The sequence below is a fragment of the Equus przewalskii genome, chromosome X (assembly GCF_037783145.1).
Source record: "Equus przewalskii isolate Varuska chromosome X, EquPr2, whole genome shotgun sequence".
NCBI classification, from domain to species: domain Eukaryota; kingdom Metazoa; phylum Chordata; class Mammalia; order Perissodactyla; family Equidae; genus Equus; species Equus przewalskii.
This window is the reverse complement of record NC_091863.1, coordinates 58,065,978-58,085,122: the sequence shown is the minus strand read 5'-3', so window position 1 is coordinate 58,085,122 and position 19,145 is coordinate 58,065,978. Positions and strand designations below refer to the sequence as shown.

General features: G+C 38.0%; 1 protein-coding gene across 2 annotated transcripts in view; it reads left to right on the top strand.

Moving 5' to 3' along the window:
* The window catches only part of ZDHHC15 (zinc finger DHHC-type palmitoyltransferase 15), a 67,688-nt gene extending 61,260 nt beyond the window's left edge, over nt 1-6,428 (top strand). For both annotated transcript variants that reach the window (XM_070605777.1, XM_008544149.2), the window contains one exon: nt 1,835-6,428. The gene's annotated coding sequence lies outside the window, so the exon portion shown is untranslated. The remainder of the gene's footprint in view (nt 1-1,834) is intronic.
* The last annotated feature ends 12,717 nt before the right edge of the window (nt 6,429-19,145 follow it).

Here is a 19,145-nt window from a genome sequence, read left to right as displayed (position 1 = left end):
AAGATCTGTATGCCGAAACCTACAAAACACTGATGAAAAAGACCAAAAAAGACCTAAAGAAATGAAGAGACATACTATACTCGTGGGTCAGAAGACTCAATATAGTTAAGATGTCAATGCTCCCCAAATTGATAGACGGGTTTGATGCAATCCCAATTAAAATTCTAGTAGAAATTTTTGTAGATATAGACAAGCTGATTCTAAAATTTATACAGAAAAGTAAAGGAACTGGAATAGCCAAAAGAATTCTGAAAAAGAAAAATAAAGTCAGAGGACTCAAACTGTCCAATTTTAAGACATATTATAGTGCTACAGTAGTCAAGACAGGGTGGTATTGGCAAAAGGATAGACCCATAAACCCATGGAACAGAATAAAAAATAAAATACAGAAATAGACCACATAATTATGGTCAACTGATTTTTACACAAAGATGTAATGGTAATTCAATGGAGAAAATATAGTCTTTTCAACAAAATGGTGCTAGAACAACTGGATATCCCTACGCCATGTACACCTCACAACATAAACAAAATCTAACTCAAAATGGATTATAGACCTAAATGTAAAATGTAAAACTATAAAACTCTTAGAAGAAAACATAGGAGAAAATCTTTATCACTTTGAGTTAGGCAAAGAGTTCTTAGATGTGACATCAAAAGTAAGTAAGTAAGATACATAAAAGAAAAAATTTATAAATTGAACTTGAACAAAATTAAAAGTGTTTTCTCTGAGAAGAACACTGTTAAGAGAATAAAAAGACATGTCACTGGCTAGGAAAAAATATTTGCAAAACGCATATCTGATAAAGGACTTGTATCCAGAATATGTGAAGTGCTCTAAAAGCTCAAAAATAAGAAAACAAACACCATGATAAAAAATGGGCAAAAGGGTTGAATGGAGATTTCACCAAGGAAGTGGAAATAAGCACAAGAAAAGATTCTCAACATCAGTAGCCATTAGGAAAACGCAAATTAAAACCACAAGGAGATTTCTTCACACCCATACTTGGATGGGTAAAAGTTTTTTTAAAAAGCAATTTCCCATTATATCAAGGTACTATTGTTTATCTAACCAATTCTCAGCTGTCCAACATTAAGATTGTATCCAATTTTTCACTATTATGAATAAGGCTGTCAATAATATCATTGAACATAAATCTTTTTCCTGATTTATTTCCTTATAAATCATTTCCTCATTTTCTTAGGATAGAATCCTAGAAGCAAAATTACTGGTATGAACACTTTAAAGACTCTTAATATATATGGCCGAATTGTTTTCCAGAAAGCTTGTACTAATAATAACTACTTGAGTGCCTACTGTATGCCAGATATTGTTTTAAGTAGATTTTATTCTGTCTGTTGTACAGATGAAGACACTAAGGTCCATTGATATTATTTGTCCAGAATCACAGAGATAGCAAGTAGCAAAGCTAGAATTCAAATTCAGAATTGCCCAATTTCAAAGCTCATGTTATTTCCATGTGAATTTCAAAAATAAATATTTTGTGTTATCAAATTATTATCTATTTCCTAGATAAAATGTGGGAAATATGAATAGAAAGTAAAGAAAATGAAAATAAATTACCCATGAATCCACCACTTTTAACAATTTAGTGTATTTCCTCAGTCTTTTGTTCCAGATACAATTTCTGGGTTAAAAATAATTATAACATTGTAAATATTTTGCATCCTGCTTTTTTCACTTGTTTTTCAATGCTGACCCATACTCTTCATAAACATAATTTTACAGTTATGTATTATTGTCAATAGATGTTACTGTGTGGATATTTACAGTTGTTCAGCTCACCTGTGAATTTCTTCTTTTCATTCCTAGAACCCTCCATCTCCCATGAGGCTTACAGAGTTCAATGTTGGGAACCATTCTAATCTTCAAAATAAGTCACCATGGCGGAGTGAAACCTTCACAGTTTGAAAGCATCCCATCAAATACTTGCTGTGCAGATAGATGTTTCAGGACTTTACAAGTTATTTAATTTACTGACTGAACTCATCAATCTGGTAGCAATTAATTCAAGCTAGTCTTCCTCTCTTTCTTTATTTCCCCTCCTCCAATCTTTGAAAGCCTAAATGTGTAACATATATATCTTTCCAGGGCTCTTTTCATTCCTCTTGTCAGGTAAAGAGGAATTCAAAAGACTTCCTCGGAGTCTTTATCTCCCTTGGAAAAACTATTAATCATATCTATAGGGTCTTTGTGGTATTGTGGGAAATCAAACTATGTTTGCTGCTTGTGTGCATGTGCATTTATAAGCATGCATATGTGCAGCATCTTTACACAAAAGTCTACCATAGTGTTGTGAAAATCAAGGTTGAAAAACTCTGATGGTTTTATTCAATCGTGCTTTTTCCATAAATAGAAATTTAGATATTTGCTGAGCTGTGAACACCATCCCTAAATCAGGTACCTAAAATTCGAAAGGGAGATTCAATACACTGTGATCAAGGTGCTTGAACTGGGAATTGAACAACAATGTAAAACCTCTTCTCTGTCATAGAGGTGTGGTGTTCCTGAAAGCACCACAGCTAACAGAGAAGATCAGGTCAGATTGCCACAGTATTAAATATAATGATTGTGTTTTAAAGACTTTTAATGCCAGACTGTGGTAAAATTCTCCAATTACTTTTATTCTTATCTTTGCTACCTAGCTTTATTTTAGCCTTTATGGGTTACTCTATGATGAAAGAAAAACTATAAGCCTAAGTTACAGACCATAGATTTTTTTAAAGGGTTTAATGGTGATTTTCAGGTTTAATTACAGTACTGTTCATAAAGGCGAAGTTTCACAGTTGAAATTAGCCTAAGGATTAGCACAAAGGATCAATGTTTTCACAGCAGGGGTTAGTGTACAGATAGTGATAGCCTAATAGTAATGTGACAATTCTTTTCCTTTCTTTTTTTTAGCTTCAGTGGCAGCTCAGCCATTAAGATAGTTTACATCCATTTCCCCATTTATTTATAATCAGCCGTTCTTTTAGTCCTAGTGCCTGAATCAGTGAGTATGGACACTAATGCTGCTTCTTTATAATAATAATACCTAAGAGTATTGATGGTTTTCATTTCTCAGCCAGTGCCCATCTGCTGACAATAGAAGCCCCAACTCTTACAGAGATCAGTGAGAGTTAGAGGCATCTTAGAGATACCAAGGAGTTGAGCTCCCAGAGGGATCTTAGGTCTACTAAATTTTCCCCCCTGAAAGCTTTTTGAGTAAAAAAAGAGTTGCCTGCCACAAACGGTTCAGTCTTAGGGCTCTGTGGAGCTGAGAAAGTGAGCAATCCAGTTCCTTAAAGCAACAAAAAACTTGTTCATTTGGATTCTCTAGGAAATTTTGGTCAAGGTAAGACTTTTAGCATACATTAAATGGATTGTGGCCAGCATTTCATTTGAGAGAACACTAGAAATGACTAAGTCTATTGGGACCAGGGACTGTTTCTCAAACTCAGACACCAAGAAGCAGGCTAGAAGACTATGCACACTGGGTTTCACGATGAAATTGTATATGTTCAGATAGGAAGATTTTTCTCCTTCCTCTCTCCCTCCAAAACACTATCCTATCTAGGTTTCTCTTGAAAGTTTATTTGGCCATCCATATGGTCTTATGATGGATAAGCCTTGCCTTCTATTCATATAGAAATGCACCTTTCTCTAAAGGTAGGGCCATTACTTACTCCATAGCCAGTGGGCCTCAAAGCAATCTTTCCCTTTTCCATCTATCATCTTCTGCCAGAGGTTTAGGCAGAGTAGCTGCTAACTATGATTCAAAACCAGGACGGAATCAAGAACTTCTTTGATGCACAGAGTGTATCAGCATTCAGCACTCATAGAAATCAGGTCATAAAAGACAGTGTCAGGAAACGGCAGGGAAACACAGGAAGGGTAAAGCTCAGGAGAGCTATAATGCAAAACTGATTGTTTAATGTCTTCCAGACTTACACTGTCTTCAAAAGGCCAAATAAATCAGGGTTTTACGTGGGGGCTTGGAGAAATAAAGAAACCTTGTTCCTATCTGTACCTTTGTTCCACTAGTTTATAGACTCTGATAATATCCCTATCCATAGATCATTGAGTATTGACTACTGTATATAGGCATCCCCACCAATTGACTATTGATAAAGACAAAGTTTTGTTTGATAATTATCATACCCTGATCTGGCTCCTTTGCTTGCTTTTCCTTGGGGCCCTGTCCAATAACCTCTGCAGAATCTCATTCCCCAATCTTTGGTACCCATTTTCCCCATTTGCAAAACAAAGACACTCATTATTAGGATCCTACAGTTGAAAGGTGCTATGTAACTCCCTAGTGCTCTTATATGTCTTTCATTGCAGGACTGGAATGAAAAGTTTAACTATAACAGCATTTCTAAGCAAACTAGTGTGCTCCATTCTTTTCTTCCATGCTCTCATTGCTGATTTGTTCTTGCAGAGTTTAAAGTACTTTATTAATGTTTTTCCTTTCATTCCAACTAGAAAGAGACAGAATAGAAATTATTTTCCCCATGGTACAGCTGGAAAAATTAAGGGCAAAAGAAATGAAGTGCCCTCCAAAAGCACATAGTTATTTGGGGCAGAACTCACAGTTACCATGTCCAGTACACTGTTAGAGTGACTTGGCTTCCGAGTACTGGAATTACCATGGAGCAGCTTAGAACACTGAGAGCAATGAGGGCAGGATCACATTTCAGAAGAGTCCCATTTTGTCCAAAATCTTAAAAGTATGCAATTTATAAAACTCATTTTCTATGTGGTAGAAATGTAATATGTGCCTCTTTCCCTCACTGGCCCCATGTGACACATATTTCACACTACATGGCATCAGCCAGTGTCATTATCTCCTCCGGCACCCATAGAGCCCAATCTCAGGGCTGTCTTTGCCAAGGAAAAGAATATGCTTCCCTATGTTTATGCCAAATTGCACCAAGTATAGGCATTGAGCTTAATGGAGATTTAAGCACAATCCTAGCAGGTATGTTTTAAGAAAATTAAATATACATTATTGTAATGTGCACCTGAAATTTTACATGGCCCAAATTCACAGGAATGTGGCAGTCTTGCAACACCTATCTTTTTCACCTCTCATCACACATACATATCTACATACAGGTGTGCACACGCGTATGCACACACACACACTGCCCCCCAAAGCAGGCTGCCTAGTCTTTAGGAGCAAATGCTTTAAAGGAATGATTCTCTGTCTTCTCCTTTTAGAAAAAAGTCCAATAGTCACTGCAAGTGAAGAACATTCCATTCACACATTCTAGAACCTCTGCTCCCAGAGTACCTGAGGTACTCAGTTGGTGCAAAAGACATGATCTGTGCCTCTATCAGAGGCACATAAGGCATCTAAAAAGATTGTCAGACACTTCCATAAGTCTCATCTTCTTAGAAAATTCATGAGCTCCATCCAATCAGTAGGAAATGGTCTATGAGGTATGGTACATCTGCATTTCTTTAACCATAGCTGTAATGTACCATATTAAATTGTAGCCTTTTGCATGCAGGTGTTATGCAATATAATAATGAATGGGTGGCTTCTACTAGCATGCAACCCATGACTATTTACTTCCCCAAAAGGGCTAGGGCTGTGTCCCACATAATGGTCAAAACTATTAAATGTGTTCTTCATAGCAGACTGGTATATGGCCATCAGCAAAATGAGTTAAAACAGACAATGAATTCAATATATCAGGAAATGGATTTTTAGTAGGGAAAACACTAAAAGAAAAAAACCCAATAAGATAAGATGCATTCAAGGAATAACTGCTGTCACTCTGCTAGCTAAATCAGCAAAGGGACACAGCAGGAAATCTGGTACTGGGTCTTGGTAATATAGGAAATGTATTGGAGAGCCATAAAAAGAAAGGCACTGGGGACCTCAGCAGTTAAGCTCAAGTTGCCATTTGCTGCAAATCCTTTCCACCAGTCTGCTCAAACTGATTGTATATAGTATTCTTAAAAACATATGTATTGCTACAGAAATATCCACAAACACTGACCAGCATTATCTTCCTATGTTCTTTATTAAAAGTATATGCATAAAATTGTCATTTCTTTTATGTATTATGGTTTTGTTAAACAACGTTGGCAAAGCCCAAAATTTCAAACCACTTTGATGGAAGTTTCTGTATATCTCAATTCATGGGGGTATAGTGGAGTTTATTCACTCCCAGGTTGATTGGTATGTGTGATATGTAGACTCCTCTGTAACATCTCATCTTCCAAACACCCATGCTCAGTATTTCTGTCTTACGTTCAAACATGGATATGAGTTGGTAAATTAGCAGCAATGGCTTTTAGATAGAAAGCTGACTTGTCTAATGGCACTTAATCATGTTCAATTTCTGCTCAGCTTCACACATCTTTTGCCTTTTCCTGTTATTGTGATAAGTAAAAAGTAAAAGAAAGAACTTCCCTTTTGTGCCTAAGGGTGATATGAACTCTGGTTTGCTTTTTCTTACACTGAAGACTATGTTTACTGTTCTCCAGATGCATGTCACCTGAAAAAAGAATATAATGATTCTGAGAAAATAACACAGTTGTCCACTTGTTCCTAAATTATACATTACCCTCAGAGAAATATTTTAAGAGACCCTTATTAAGTAAGCCCCAAATAAGTTTTCCCTCACTAGATGCACCATTTGCACAGAGTCCTTTTCAGACAGAATAGAGAAAAGCCCCCCAGTTAGCCAACAAGAAGGCAGAAGTCCACAAAAATGCAGAGCATTTAAAACTGAAGTTTGGAACACTCAGTGCTGATCGTGACTAATTAATAATGGAGAATTTGAATCACCTCAGAGATGCCCAACCTGTAAAGGTCAGGCTTAACACAAAACCAGAAAGAAGTCTTTTATTCTAGTTAAGCTTATAAAAAAAGTGCTTACTTTGTCCCAGGTAAAGACTTGAAACATCTTAGCTGAAAATCCCATTTTATTTATTCCAATGCATCAGCTACAAACAGCTTGAATTTGCATCATGAGCACACTGCAAAAAAATTCAAATACTAGAAACAAAGGACAACTAATTTCTTTCTAGATTTAAAAAAATGGCATAACAGAGGAAACCTTTATAGAAGAATCTTATCTGATTTTTTTTTTAGGAAGATTAGCCCTGAGCTAACATCTCCTGCCAATCCTCCTCTTTTTGCTGAGGAAGACTGGCCCTGAGCTAACATCTGTGCCCGTCGTCCTCTACTTTATATGTGGGACACCTACCACAGCATGGCTTGATAAGCCATGCATAGGTCTGTGCCCGGGATCCGAACCGGTGAACCCTGGGCCGCTGAAGTGGAATGTGTGAACTTAACCACTGCACCACAGGGCCGGCCCCAGAAGAATCTTATTTGAATAGAGGTTACTAAGGAAGTTCAAGACATAGATGTTTAAAAGGAAACTTTATAAAGATATAATGGTTTATATAAGAATGTGTAAACATATTGACATGCATTTTCTTCGTGTTATAAACAACAAAATTTTGAAATTAATTTTCTCACCATATGCAGGGACATTGAAAAACTAGTCAGTTTCTCTTTGAATATTAAAATATTCATTCTCACACAGTAGCATAATGTTTCAGTGTTTAGACTTCCAACTCTACAGGGGTGGAAAATTTATGACAGTGAAAAGCACATTTTAGCAAACTCTTTAAAAAAAGTATTTGAATATGTTTATGGTTTTGAAAGAAATTTTCCTCATAAACCTTAACTGAAGTATTCAAATCAATTTTGGAAATTAGCACGGTATCAGACCTAGATCCTGACAACGTTGACAAACTCTAAAATAAATTTGGCCACAGCATATAAGAATTTCAATGAAAATAAAATACAATTGGCTGTAGGGGAAGCAAAAGTTTTGCTATTGAAACATTAAAGAATATAGGTTATCAGTTAGTCAAAAAGTGTTATTATACTTTCCCATTCACGGTCATACCATACATAAATTGCCCCGGACAATTCGAAAGCACTTAGAGTAATGTGGTTCTGAGGGACCCACTACAAATGCAAACCTGAAGTCATTTCTGAATCACAGGAGTCTGTGTGTGGCAGGGCTACTGGGTGCTGAAGGTTGAGGGTTCTGTGACATATAAAAAATCAGTGGGGGTACGGCCCAGTGATGCAGCGGTTAAGTTCGCACATTCCACTTCAGCAGCCCAGGGTTTCCCAGTTCAGATCCTGGGTGCGGACATGGCACCACTTGGCAAACCATGCTGTGGTTGGCGTCCCAAATATAAAGTACAGGGAGATGGGCACTGATGTTAGCTCAGGGCCAGTCTTCCTCAGCAAAAGGAGGAGAATTGGCAGCAGATGTTAGCTCAGGGCTAATCTTCCTCAAAAAAAAAAAAAAATCAAAGGGGAATACTGGTGGAAATGAGCCAAGATGAGATAGGAAACATTAACAATTTAACCCCTTTTCCACTTCATTATAATTTCCTCTAAACTTTGAAGCCTTCTATTTTCTACCTACATATTTTCAATCTATTTAAATTGTAATTTTGTTGAAGGTAAAGTTAATTTATCTCTTCTCTATGTATCCTACTGACTGATCCAGAGACAACTTCAGATTTGCATTTCTATCACTGCCTTGGATTATCTTAACAGAACGACCTGGAGCATCTATTTCTAAACATTATTTTTAAATACTTTAATTTGTCATGAACTTATGAAGTTTTCTACTTTTTATTCACCTGAAAGTTTTGGACAACCTCAGTTCAGCCAAAGTTATCAGAAAAAACTTTGCCTCCATATGACTGTTTTCAAAGGGTATAGACACTACAATCCTAGTTGATAAATAAAACAATGTATTTTAATGTCATCTTTCTACTGCTACCCAATCTAGCTTTTAAATCTACTTCTTCATGATAATTCTCACTGCCATGAGCTACCAACTTTGTGAACACTATTGTCAAGAAAGTATAGGGGAGGAGGAAATAGTCATCTACCCTTATAAATTCTTCTGGCTGGCCTAAGAATTAAATTGACATGAGACAGAATAACAGGAGAAAATAAAAGTTTAATAACATGTCTACATGAGAGAAACCCAGGAAAACTGAGTAACTCCCCAAAATGGCTGAAGCTACCACCTTAAATACCATCTTCAGCTAAAAACAAAATAGGATCTTGGGGGAGGGTGGTACTGCAAAGGGGAGGAAGGCAATTCACATGTTGATGGAAAAGCAAATGTTTAGTAAACAAATGTTTGCCATACCTTGTGAAGACAATGGGACATGGGGAGCACTTTGATCAAATGGGCCTTGCTAGGTTCCTCCCTGTCTACCACACCTAGTTCATATTATATTACAGTTATCTATGATGATAGCTCCTTTCTGAAACAGGCCTTCTACCTTAAATTCCTTTAGGCAGTTAGGGGGAAGGTCAAAGTTTCTTCCTGAGTATTTTGTTCTTAAAAATAATTAAACCAAAGAGACACATTTTGGGGTGCCAAGTTCTGCTCCCCTACAAAAGAAAAAAGGGGGAGTAGGAAAAGAGGGAGAGAGGAAATTTGTTCGAACTCATTTGAGATTGCCTTAAACCAGGGACCTTCACCTTATTTTGGTCATGCACTCCTTTGAGAATCTAAAGAAAGCTATTGACAGTCTCCACATAAAAATACATGTGCACATGCACACACACAGAATTTTAGTTTCAGAGGGTTTTCAGAGACTCTGAAATATATTCATATACCCTAGTTAAGAATTCCTACCTTAAGTTGTATCCCATCTTTATAGAATCATCAAATCAAATAAGTGAACTTGTATGTGATACTGTGTTATATTATCAAACTGGGCTATGGGTTACCAATTAATGCAAAGTCTATTACTGAGTTTATTATATTTTTCAGAATTTGCTATTTCCATAATCCTCCACCCCATTACCCAAGGCTTTGGAGCAGTTGGCTGAGCAGCAGAATGGTTGTTGCTAAGGATATCAGAGAGATGGGCTGTGTACACAGCAGGTGCTATATAAAGTCCTCTCTTCCTTCAACAGAGGACCAAATGTTTCTCATCAAATTAAAGGAGTTTTAAGATGACAGCTGTTGGAATATTTAGCTCATGTCTGTTATTTTTAGTGACATTGACATTGGTTTTTAAATGTCAGAAATGGGTTTTTAAAGAGAATTTTCTAGTATGAGCATTATGCTCCTTTTTACTTTCAAATCCTGTTATTTATTGGATTTTGTAAGATGCATGCCTAAAGTTTTAACAGATTTTTAAATTGTGCATGTATTAATGCTGCACGGCAGTGGTTCTCAAAGTGGGGACCCTAAAGAACCATCCAAAAGTAACAAGAGAAACAACCTCTGAATCTCTGGACCAGAAACAGTTAATTTTATCTCCAGCCAGAGTGGAAAAAACTGGTAATTCATGGACCATGGTCTAAATAGAGTGCTCACAAGTGTTTTATGTAGTGAATAGTGGGAAAATTATGCCTAGACTAAGGGGTGTTCTGGACCTGTTCAGGAAAGCTTAAAAACAACATTTTATGAAGATCAAATTGTTCACAAGTAACTTTACTGTGTCCCAGAACAAAACTCAAGAATATTAATGATAACAAAAATATCTAGCACTAAACATGATGAAATTTTCAGTATCTGGAATCCAATAAAGAAAAATCACCAGGCGTTCAAAGGAGCAGTAAAATAAAACCAATAAAGTTAAGAAAAAATTTTGGTAAAAACAGACCCAGAAGTGACAGAGACAACAGAATTTGTAGAAAAACGTGTTAAAACAGTTATGATGTCTATATTCTGTGTGTTCAGAAAGGTAGAAGAAAAGCATGTTAAAGAGGAAACACGAAAGATATAAAAATTGAACTTCTAGAGTTAAAAAAATGACAGATGAAAAATGTGCTGGATGGCATTTACAGATGATTAGAAACTACAGAAAAATGATTAGTGAACTTGATCATATAGCAAGTTTAGTTTAGAAACTAAAATTAAATAGAAGAAGAAAAAAGATTGAAAAAGAAAGAATAGATAATTAGTGAACTGTGGGATAACTTTAGGCTGCTTAATATAAGTGTAATTGTTAGTCCTAGAGGGGAGGGAGCAGAAAAACATTTTGAAGAAATAATGGCCAAAGGAGATAAATTCCAGAATAGTGTTGTGAGGAGCTCCACAGACACTCTCTCTAGCAAAAGAATCATAACTGGTAAAAATTAGTTTTAAAACAGTCGTTTAAAATCTCTGGAAATTGTCCTAAGAGCATACAGTAAATGAAAAAATAATGATTAAAAAAATCTGGGGCGGCCCCATGGCCAAGTGGTTAAGTTTGCATGCTCTGATTCATTGGCCCGGGGTTTCGCAGGTTTGGATCCCAGGCGCAGACATGGCACCAATAGTCAGGCCATGCTGAGGCAGCATCTCACATAGAACAACCAGAGTCGCTCACAACTAGAATATACAATGATATATACTGGGGGGCTTTCGGGAGGAGACCAAAAAAAAAGATTGGCAACAGTTGTTAGCTCAGGTGCCAATCTTAAAAAAAAATCTACTAAATTTCACTAGTAACAGCAAGTTTGTAGCATTTGAAAAACAACCTGCTCCCTCCATTTGCCCCCCTCACCAGCTCAGCATGTTTCAAGCTCTACCCCAAGCAGATGCAGGCAAGAACACAGGGTTCCCTCTCCCTCTAGTCACCAGTGAAGGCTATGGTATCTGCCATGGAGTGGCAGACCACCAACATTTCTCATTCTACGCTCTGGTTCCATGTGGCAGAAGCTCTATCCCTGGCAAGAGTGGTTTAGAATTTGGGGACTCTTCATCCACCAGCCCATAATTGTGGAACAGTAGTTCCACCTCAGGCAAGGCAAGTTGAGAATACCGCTGCCCTGATCACCCTCACACATGCTTGCTCATTCAGCAAGGAGAGGATGCCAAGGAGAGAGCTCCAGAAGAGGTAAACCAAGAAGACCCGAGTTTACTACCCAAAACCAGTGCCCTGCACATAAAGCAGGAGTTTCATTCTGAGAAAAGTGGGCCACTTTCCTTCCAAACTGTTCTGCAGCAGTGGTATAGAGATTTTGCTCAAGGATGAAAGGCAGGACATAAGAAGAGATAGCTCAGTGCTCTTCCCAAGAGAACAGAATTTATTTGGAACACAATGTAGGATAATTCAAGGCTAGGATGCTCTTAAATCCAATGGAGATTTTAGTGGTAAGCAATTAAGAGAAGGCTACAGCTCCATTAGAGCAACAAGCTAAGTCATAGCCCAGCTGGATGTTTAACAAAGAATCATGGTAAGAGACAGAAAGCAAGAGCAGTCCTATAGTAGGAGCAAACCTCAAAGACTGGTTTCAAAGACTACTGCTGCAAAAGTGCCCAAATTTAACTGGATCAGACTGTAGGGCAATTTATGCCCGAGGCCACTGTTTTAAAAAATAGAGCAGGGGCTGGCCCCATGGCTGAGTGGTTAAGTTCACGTGCTCTGCTGCAGGCGGCCCAGTGTTCCATTGGTTCACATCCTGGACGCGGACATGACACTGCTCATCAAACCACGCTGAGGCAGCATCCCACATGCCACAACGAGAAGGATCCACAATGAAGAATATACAACTATGTACCGGGGGGCTTTGGTGAGAAAAAGGAAAAAAATAAAATCTTTAAAAAAAAAATAGAGCAAATTAGTAGAGGCTAACAGCTGGGTATTACACCAACAAAGGCAGACGGCTTAACAAATCAGAGAAAGAAACAGTAAAAAGGAGACCTGCTAAAAGTATGTTGTCTCATGGGAATGTATGCATCCTGTGAGAAGTGACATCAGAGACTTCACATTGCAGGGGAAATAGACTTCACTAAAATAGCCTAGCCAAGACTCTAAACTAAAAAACAAGCTAAAAAAAAGTCCCACAGCAGGGTGATCAATATCTCCATGTTACTACAATATATTATCAGAAATCTCCAATTTTCAATAACAAATTATGAAACATGCAAAGAAACATGAGTATGACCAATACACAGGGGAAAATATAGGTAATAGAAACTGCCTTTGAGAGGACCCAGATGTCAAATTTAGCAAAGACTTCAAACAGCTATAATAAAAATGTTCAAAGAAATAAAGGAAACCATTATTAGAGCAATAAAGGTATGATGACACTGTTTTATCAAATAAAGAAAATCAACAGAGACAGAAATTACAAGAGAAGATAACAGAAAATTCTGGAGTTGAAAACAACAATAATTGAAATGAAAAATTCACTGAAGTGCTCAACAGTAGATTTGAGCTAGAAGTGAAAGAATCAGCACACTTGAAGACAGATGATGGAGATTAGGCAATCCAAAGAATAGAGAGGAAAAAGAATGAAGAAAAATGAACAGAGTCAAATAAATGTGGAGCATCATTAAGTATATCAACGTATGTGTAATGAAAGTACCACAATGAGAGAAGAGAGGGAAAGGAGCATAAAAAATATCCAAAGAAATAATGGCTGGAAACTTCCCAAATTTAATGAAAAATATTAAGCTATACATGCAAGAGTTCAGTGAACTCCAAGTATGATAAGTTCAAAGAGACTGACACTCAGATACATTAAAGTAAAAATTTTGAAATCCAAAGACAAAGAGAAAATCTAGAAAGCAGCAAGAGAAAAATGACTCATCATGTACAAGGCAATCTCAATAAGAGTAACACTTTATTTCTCACCGGAAACAAGGTAGGCCAAAACAGAAGGAAGATATACTCAAAAGGCTGAAAGAAAAAAATCTATCAACCAAGAATTTTAAATCCAGCAAAACTATCTTTCAAAAATGAAAGAGAGAGTAACATCAGCAAAATGACAGAGTTGGCAATTCCCAGCTCTTGTCCTCTCACAGAAACGTTAAGAAAAAGCAGAAACTGTCTGGATCAACTTTGTCAGAAATTTGGAAAACAGTCAGATGGTTACATCAACCAAGTGAACAGTGAATGAATAAAAAAGAAATCTGAAAACAGGAAAGCTTTGTGTCATTTTTACTTGCCCTTGCCACACCCCTTCCTTAGTGCAGTGGCAGTACTGAAGTGGTGGCAGACCATGTTCCCACTGTGGGATCCTGATCTCTACTTCTACAGGGAGCAGAGCAGAACTTATTCTGCTCTAACCCCTGTATGTCTGTTCTAACTTGTCTGGGGGAAACCTGAAGGACTGATGAATGGCATTAGTCTCTGTTTTTCCAAACTTGGAACTCAGGCTGGAAGAGTGGTGGGCATTGCTGGAAAATATTGCAAGGAGAACTAAAAACTCACAGATACCTGGGGAAAAAGATATGGTTGAGACCATAGACCACATCGAGCCTGAGAGGAAAAGCTGAAGGAGATTGTTTGGAAAATTAGGACACCCAAAAGCACCCATGGATACAGGGGAATTTAGAAACCCATGTGCCCACCCAGGGCAAGATGCATGCTCAGGAAAGACCTGAGAAGGTCTAAGCTTTCACCTTGGGCTTATCCCTAGGGTCAGTGCAAGCCTGGTAAGTGTTAAAGGAGTGCCCCAGTCCAGAGCCAATCTGCAAAAACTGTAAGAGCTGTTTGGTTTCAGGGGGGAGGGATTTTGCTTTTCTTATATGCTTCTTTTGTTTTCCCTTGTTTTGTCTTTAGCTCTGGCATTCGAGAAAGTCTCTGTCATAACATCAGCTGAACATGAGCAAAAGGAACAGAGACTTCAGTGCCACACACAAGAAAGCATAGTCTACACAAAATAGTTTGTAGAAGTCACTAAACATATAGTGAAAAATTATTACCTAATTAAAATGTTATGGTGGAAAATATCCATTTAGTAAAAAGTAATCAGTAAAGGAGGAATAGAGGAAGGAAAAAGACATAAGGCATATAGAAAATAAAAAGTAAAATGGCATCCTAAATCCAACTATATCAATATTTTCAAAAAGTCACTAAACAAATGAACTACTATAGCATTCAATAAAAAAGCAAACTTTGGTGTTATGGACTCAATTGTGTTCCCTCAAAATTCATAAGTTGAAGCCCTAACCCCCAATGCAATGGTATTTGGAGATAAGGCCTTTACAGAAGTAATTAAGGTTAAATGGAGGCATAAGTATGGGGTCCACTCTAATAAGACTGCTGTCCTTATGGAGAGGACGAGACACGAGGCATGCATGTGCACAGAGGAAAGGTGATATGAGGGCATAGTGAGAAATCTGCAAGCCAAGAAGAGAGGTCTCAGCAGAAACCATGCTGCCAGCACCCTAATCTTGGACTTCTAGCTTCCAGAACTGTGAGAAAACAAATTTCGGTTGTTTAAAGCCAACCAGTCTGTACTATTTTGTTATGGCAGCCTGAGCAGATTAATATACCAGGGAAGGGGGAAAATCTTATTTTCAGACTTGCCACATGATAATATTCAAGTGTCCAGTTTTCAAAAAATATCACAAAGTATACAAGAAAAACATAAATGTAAGGCCCAAAGGAAGAAATACCTTGACAGGAACAAACCCAGAAGAAGCCCAGGCATTGAAATTACTAGGTAAAGACTTTAAATCAACTGTCTTAAATATGATTTTAAAAAAAGCTAAGGAAACCATGGACAAAAATGAAAGAAAATCAAAAAATAGGTGCAAAAATTACAATATCAAGAAAGAAAAGAAATTATGAACAAAACTAAACACAAATTCTGGATCTGAAAAGTAAAACAACTGAAACCAAAATTCAATAGACAGATTTCATAGCCAATTCAAGCAGGTAGAAGAAAGATTCCGTGAACTTGAAGAAAGAACAATTTAAATTATCAAGTCTGAAGAGCAAAAAGAAAAAAGAATGAAGGAAAATGAATAGAGCCTAAGGGACCTGTGGGGTATCATCAAATGGACCAACATATTTACTATGGAAGTCAAGAAAAAGAAGGAGGAGGAAGAGGAGAAGAACAAGGAGGAGTAGGAGAATAAGAAGAGGAAGAGGAGGAGGAGGAGAAGAAGAAGGAGGGGGAGAGGACGGAAGAGGAGGAAGAGGAGAAGAAGGAGGAGGAGAAGAAGAAGAAAGAGACAGAAAGAATATCTGAAGAAATAATGGCTAAAAATGAACCAAATTTGATGAAAGACATGAACCGACAAATCCAAGAAGGTCAATCTAGTCCAAGCAGGATAAACTCAAAGAGGCACACACTGAGACATAGTATAAGCACAGTATACTGAGGCACAGTGTAAGGAAACTGTTGAAAGTCAAGGACAATGAGAGAATCTTGAAAATAGCAAGAGAGAAGTAACTCATCACATACATGTGATCCTCAATAAGATTAACAACTGATTCTTATCAGAACCTATGGAGGCAAGAAGGCAGTCAAATGACATATTTAAAGTGCTGAAAGAAAAAACTGTCAACCAAGAATTCTATATCTGGCAAAACTGTCATTCAGAAATGGGAGAGAAATTAAGACATTCCCTGATAAACAAAGCTGAAGGAGTTTGTTAAAATTAGGACTACCCTACAAAATATGCTAAAGGGAGTCCTTCGGTTTGAAATTAAATGAAAAACTAGATAGTAATTCAAAGCCATATGAAGAAATAAAAATCTGTGGTAAAGGTAAATACATGGGCAAATACAAAAGGCATTATTATTGTATTTTTGTTTGTAAATCTAATTTTAACTTCCTACATGATTTAAAAGATGAATGCATGAAAATAATTATAAGTCTATGTTATTGGGCACACAATGCATAAAGATGTAATTTATATAGGAGCAGAGTTTTTGTATGCTATTGAAGTTAAGTTAGTATCAATTCAAATTAGATTTTTATAAATGTAGGATGTTAAATAATATCCCCATCATAACCACAACAAAAATACCTAAATAATATACACAAAGGAAATGAGAAGGGAATCAAAACAGTTCACTACAAAAAATCAACTAACTACAAAAGGGAAGAAATGGAGGAAATGAGGGATAAAAACCTGTAAGATAGAAAAAAAATGGCAGAAGTCCATCTTATCAAGAATGTAAGTAGATTAAATACTCCAATCAATACCAGGGATTTGCAGAATGATAAAAAAGCATAATCCAAGAACATGCTGTCTACAAGATACTCACTTTAGATCCAAAGATACAAATAGGTTAAAAAGTGAATGGATGGAAAAATATATTCCATTCAGATAGTAGCCAAATGAAGGCAAACATCACTATACTAATATTAGGGAAAAAATAGACTTTAAGTCAAAAATTATTACAAGAGAAAAAGACAGACATTAAATATTGATTAAAGTATCTATTCACCAAAAATATATATAACAATTATATTATGGCTGACCCCATGGTCTAGTGGTTAAGTTCAGTGCATTCTGTTTTGGTGGCCCAAGTTCAGTTCCCAGGCATGGACCTACAGCACTCATCGGCATCCATGCTGAGGCAGTGACCAACATACAAAATAGAGGAAGATTGGCATGGATGTTAGCTCAGGGTGAATCTTCCTCATCAAAAATAAAATATATATATATATACATACACACACACACATATATATATATAACAATTATACACATATATGAGCCATTAACAGAGGCCTAAAATATATAAAGCAAGCACTGGCAGAATTGAAAGGAGAAATACACAGTTGTACAATAATAGTTGAAGAATTCAATGACCATTTTCAATAATGGATCAAAAAATTAGGCAGAGGATCAATAACAAAATACAGGAATTGAACAACACTACATACAAACTAGAACATATATGACATATATATATATTAAGGATATATACATAGAGAGAGAGACAGAACATGGGGATGAGGCTAAAGCATCCCCCTGCACCACAGAGACCAAGATAGACTGCATTAGAAGGGTAAGAGAAGCAGCTACACACTGACCACATTGCCCCTACCCCAGGCCAACACAGCACCACACAGAGAAGTCTCCCTTGAGCCTCCAGTTCCTCCAGTGGGAAAAGAGAGCCTGGGGTGATAACCAGTCCCCCAGCATTGTGGGTTACTTCATGGGAGCCCCTACTCTGGTCTTGCCCCAGAGGTATTGCAGGGGGGAATCTGTGGGGCTCAACCACCATGAATCTGACTGTGACAGAGAAGGAGGAAGGGGCTTTCAACAACCATCACATGAATCTTGGGAGACCGAGTTCATACCTGCAATGCCCAAGTAGTAATCCCAACCAGCAGCTTTGCTCATCTGCAGAACCAAGTTGGTAGTGCACTCTGACCAGGGAACTCAATGGGGTGCAGAGTTGCCTGATTCAGGCCCTCAAATGAGTTTTGCCAGCCCTAGAGCCTCACACTCAGGCAAGGAGCTGTCTCATAGTCCCACCCACTGGGATTGTGTCTCCCAGACCCTTCTGGCCAGAGGTGCTGGTGAGAGCACCTGGAAGCTGTGTCACCCAGCAATGCTCAAGCCAGGAGGCAGGCAGACAGCTGATTACCCCCAGAGCAAAGCCAGTACAGGGCATGGAGGGTTCTCTTGCCATGCCAAAGGTAGGGGGATTAATTTGTAGCCTAGGCTGAGAGTAGCTCTCAACCCCTCCTGATCAGAAAGCCTGTTTGGCAAATGTTGAGAGAGACCTGAAGTGGCTCCTCCTCATCCTTCCCAGGCCAGGGAACTGAGACATAGCCATACCTACTGTGGAGAGTGTCTTCTGGCCTCATCTGACCAGAAGGGCTGGTGAGAACAACTGGAAGCTGCATAAGGCAGCAACACTCGAGCAGAGCCAATAGTCTGCAGAGCAAAGCCAGTGGCCCTGTTCAGCCAGGGAACTTGGGATGTGGGTTGGCTTGAGTTAAAGACAACAAAGACCTTTACCAACTTTAGAGATGTTTCTCCCACTGTGCCCAGGCAGAGAACCTAATTTGTAGTCCTGCTCATTGCTGAACACAGCCTCCAGCCTGCCCAAACAGGGAACCTAACCAGAGCACATGGGAAGCTGTGTAGCCCATCCAGAAGCCCTGCTTACAGTGGCACTTGAACAGAGAGCACAGCCCATGGCTTTCCCTGTCTGCAGAGGAAAATTGGTGGCCTCTCTGACTAGGAATTCAGTGTACACTCTTGCCTGATTCAGGTCCCTAAACAACAAGTCATAGAGACCCTGGGTCCCATCCTGCTGCCCTGCTGGGGCAGGCAAGCTAATTCATAGCCCCATTTACTAATGAATATAGTACCCAGTTCTGACCACCCAGTAAGCCTGACCAGAGAATTTAGGCAGCCAAGGAATC